The sequence below is a fragment of the Macrobrachium nipponense genome, chromosome 29 (assembly GCF_015104395.2).
Source record: "Macrobrachium nipponense isolate FS-2020 chromosome 29, ASM1510439v2, whole genome shotgun sequence".
NCBI classification, from domain to species: domain Eukaryota; kingdom Metazoa; phylum Arthropoda; class Malacostraca; order Decapoda; family Palaemonidae; genus Macrobrachium; species Macrobrachium nipponense.
Window position 1 is genome coordinate 72,878,128 of NC_061092.1, and position 5,158 is coordinate 72,883,285.

The following is a 5,158-nucleotide window of genomic DNA, read 5'->3' on the forward strand; positions in this document are numbered from 1 at the left end:
CCATCCTGAAGAAATTATGTCAGTTCGCGACAATGAAGTGTTTGACAGAAGATTCACCTTTTGCATCCCTATGCCATACAATGGACAAAGCTAAGAATGAAGATATGGCACCTTGGTTATTCCATAAGATACAGCAGCGAGTTATTCTAATATATTCTGAGATGCTGCTTATATCAAGACAGGAAACCTCAATAATTATCTATTTCTACTTTTATTAGAAAAATATTACATTTCATTTACATAAGTAAGATGTTACAAATATTACAAAAATATATACCTACAATATTTACAAATTACCATGGATTTTTTTATTATTAACTAGGCTTTAAAACACTTTTTTTTAAACACTAGGTACTAATTGTAGTATTACTTACAATATTAATACTGGCTGCTCAAAAACAGTAATTAAAGTACCTCAATTATTATTGGATGCGATTAGATCAAATTGTCTTTCTTCATTGTCAGCCGAAGTGATGAAATATTTTGTCATTTTTGTCCATAAAGTTTTGAAGTCCCGGAAAGAGCAACTTTGGGAACTGAAACCGACTCATGGACGATTTCACTGAATAGACGACTCATTTCCTTGTCGGGAGTCGTTTAGCAAATCTTCAGGCAGGCCATATGATAGAGTACATTACAGCCAGCAACGAATTTATCCATAAACAGCAGAATCAAGGCTGAAGCGCCCTTACAGAAAGCTTTTGTTTGAATGGTGTCTTTACGTTGCATGGAACCAGTGGTTATTCAGCAACGGGACCAGCGGGTTTACGTGACTTCTGAACCACGTCGAGAGTGAACTTCTATCACCAGAAATACACATCTCTGACTCCTCAATGAAATGCCACTGAGGCGCTCTTACAGAAAGCATCCACCTCATAACGAGGACTGAAGACTTAAGTAGCGGCCCATCATCGATGCCCCGTTTCCCTCTGCGCCCTGAGCCTTCTTTCCCTTCGGCGCGCCTTTCCATTCCTTAGATACGAAGGCCCCTCTGTTCCAGCCGGTCTTCTCTTCCTCTGCGTCTATCTAGCCCATTCCCGACCTCCTCCTCTGTCCCTCTCTCCCAAAACTTCTAAAAAGTATTGGACAACAGCGTAGTGGCTGTTCAGGTTTTTAGTCCTGTGGATAGTTATATAACTATAAGTGATCCCTATACTCTGTTTTTTTCCATCTGTCCATCCGCCTGTAGTGTTTTCGCATGGTAACGCTGCATCCTGGGCTTTAAATAGTTACGCTATGTGTAGGTTTTAGGTAAATAAAAGGATATCTGGGTGTACATTTGCAACTGAAAAGTGTTTTAAGAATTCACTGTATGCGAATTACATAGTTAATATTCGAAATGGGATATTATTTAAAACCCAGGACGCAGTGTTACCATGCGCAAACATCACAGGCGGATGGACAGATGAAAAAAAAACAGAGCATAGCTAGTGCTCGAACAGTCCTCGGGGGTTGACCACTCCTTTTATTTTCAATACCTTTTCGATTGTATCACCTTTTTGGAAGACTGCCAGCGGAAGAAAGGGTTAGTTAATAAAAGACGAGGAGGATAAAACAACCAGGGTATGTGCCCCTCGCGTCTTCCTATCCAGATAGGCTATTTAATCAGGTCGAGTTCGTTATTCTGGTCCATACTCGAAGCTCAGACAGGATGAAAAGGCTTCATTTGTAGCCTGTGACCGTCAGGTTGACGATTTATGTGAGTTCTTGTTTACATATATTCTTGTGTTCTTTTTCGTGTGAGTTGCCCTACTTTTACAATGTAGTCGTTATTAGAATCAACTACGAGTTTTATTTTCCTATTTTATGTCTGTCCAACCGCAGCAATAACTCCTCTTGTTTACTGGATACTTCATTGCCTGATAGTCTTAGAGGAAGTGTGTGTTTGCATCCCAAAAGTGCTAAATTGTCATGAACTAGTGATAAGCTATTTCCCACGCTCTCTTGTATGTATGTGTATATATAGTATACTATATATATATATATATATATATATATATATATATATATATATATATATATATATATATATATAATACACACGCATACATATGTATATATATATATATACACATACATATATATATATATATATATATAATATATTATATATATATATATATATACACACACATACATTATATATATATATATATATATATATATATATATATATATATATAATACATATAGTATATATATACGATTATATATATATATATATATATTATATATATACGCATTACAAGCTACAAATGTCCTTTAATATCCAATCCGCTCTATCTCAGAATTAATATATTTTCATACATGTTAACCGAAGGGGAATTTTTTAGTTGATAATAATTTCGTCCTCTCGTGGATTCGAACCAGCGGACAGATGAGCTATTAGGACTTACTCTGTCCGCTGGTTCGAACCCACAAGAGGACGAAATTATTATCAACTAAAAAATGCCCATTCGGTTAGCATATATGAAAATATATTTATTTCGAGGTAGAGCGAATTGGATATTAAGGGACATCTGTAGCTTAATGCATGTTATGAATCATGGTGATGTAGTAAAAATTCATATACGTACATACATCATACATACACACGCGATATATATATATTATATATATATATATATATAACACATATATATATATATATATATATATATATATATATATATATATATATATATATACCTGAGTATGAATGAGAGGGAAGTTTTGAAAGTAACTAACAATGACTAGAAGGTAAACAGACAACTGACCTCTTTTTATTAAAGATCCCCGATCAGGAGAGGAATTTTGAGTGAAACTGACAGCACAACATGGCGATGGCAATCATTCCAGTGCAACCTATCAATCATGTGAATTATGGAAGAGACTTTTGTCCCACATTTTAATACTACGAACTCGTCCTTTCGCCTGACACAGAAGTGTGTGCATATGCATATTATAATATTATTTATATATATATATTATATATATAGATATATATATATATGTGTGTGTTAATTATATATATATATATTATATATATATATATATATAAAAATATTATAATATGTATGTAGTATGTATTTTATATATATATATATATATATAATTATATATTATATATATATAATATATATATATATATTTATATCTATGTATATATGTATATATATATTATTATGTATATACATTATATATATATATACATATATATATATATATATATATATATTTATATCTATGTATATATATATATATATATATATGTTATAAATATATATATATATTATATATATATATATCACTATGTATATATAATAATATAGATATATATTATATTATTATATATATAATATATATATATATATATGATAATATTATATATATATATATATATATATTATATACCATATATATATATACTATATGTATATATAACTATTGATATAGATTATTATTATAATTATATATATATATATATATATATATATATATATATATATATTTATATATTTCATATGCTCAAAGTAACATTCGTACTATATCATATTCTGATGACGACTGCTTCTAATGTTTATTGTGGTCATGGATATATTTTAAGTAAATAATTCTGCTTCAGTTTCTTTACTGTAGCTGATCCATCTTACAATTGGTCTCGGAAGTTCCACGACCAACTCTCCTGATAGCTACCCTTTCTGGACAATGGTAGAGAGAACTCCGTACATTCCATGAGTATTCGTCACTGCTTCCATCCATCGTTCTTCATCCTTTTAATCTACAAGATGATTTATATTATTTCCGTGTGGATGTCTGTTTTTGCCAGAGATTTCATCTCTGTTTTTAGATAGAGTGGTTTGTGGTTGGTCAGGTTTCTATTATCTGGCCAACAGCTTTTTGAACGTCTTTTTTGTCTTTGTGTGCTTGCTTTATAGTATACATATTTGTACATACTACTTCAAAAATGTTTTGTTTTATAAAATCACAAAACTATATATATATATATATATATATATATATATATATAATATATATATATTATATATATATATATATATAAATGTTTTTTGCCCACGAAGGAAAAAATGAAAAGCGAGATAGCCAAGAACTTTCGGTCTAGCACGACCCTTTACTCAGTTGTGCCTGAGTAAAGGGTCGTGCTAGACCGAAAGTTCTTGGCTATCTCGCTTTTCATTTTTTCATTCGTGGCAAAAACCTTTATTTATACATAGCATCACGTTTTATATACTTCGTGATCAAGTTATTCATATATATTTATATACATTGTTGCGTGCATGTGTGTTTGTGTGTGTGTTTTTTAAATACACTTTTAACCCGGAAATGATAGAAAAAACGCGTTCCTTACATTATACACAAGTCCAGCTTAAATAGGGGACAGGTGTCAGAGACAAAGTGGCGAGACTATGAAGATAAGAGTGGCCAAGGAAAGTAGATTAATAAGAAGAGATGAGAAAAAACTGAACTATGGCCTGGGCTCTGATGTTAAACACACTGAGGTGAATGGATTAGTTGAGGTGGATGTAACATACTGGTCTAGACAGGTAAGAAGATGAGGTAACAGACGGCAGTGCAACAAGATCCTATATTACTCCTATATATTCCTACCTTGACATCTGCCTGTGGATGGAACTGAAGTCTCAAACGGTTGTGTGTATGTTCGTCAGTACTGTCTCTGTAGTATATATACTTGTGACTTCTAATACTATGTATCAGGCCTTTGTCAATGGCTTGGAAATAAAGACGAAACCGGTCTGGACCTACACCTTGTCTCTTATTTTTCACCTGTGGATATGTGTGATAAATGAATCACGTGCTAAATTGATCATAATCATATACATATATAAATATATATATATATATATATATATATATATATATTATATATATATATATATATATACGCATTAAGCTACAAATGTACTTTAATATCGTAATTCGCTCTACCTCGTGATAGCTGTGGTTAAAAACGCTTCACTGTGTAAGTCCTGATTTCTTGGTTCCGAGGTTCGCGCCCGTGAGCCGACGAAATTATTACCAACTAAAAATTTCCCCTTCGGTTTAACATATATGGAAAATTATATTATTGTTCCAGAGTTAGCAGCGAATTGGAATATTGGAAAGAAGGAAATCTGTAGCTTAATGCGTTTAGTACATG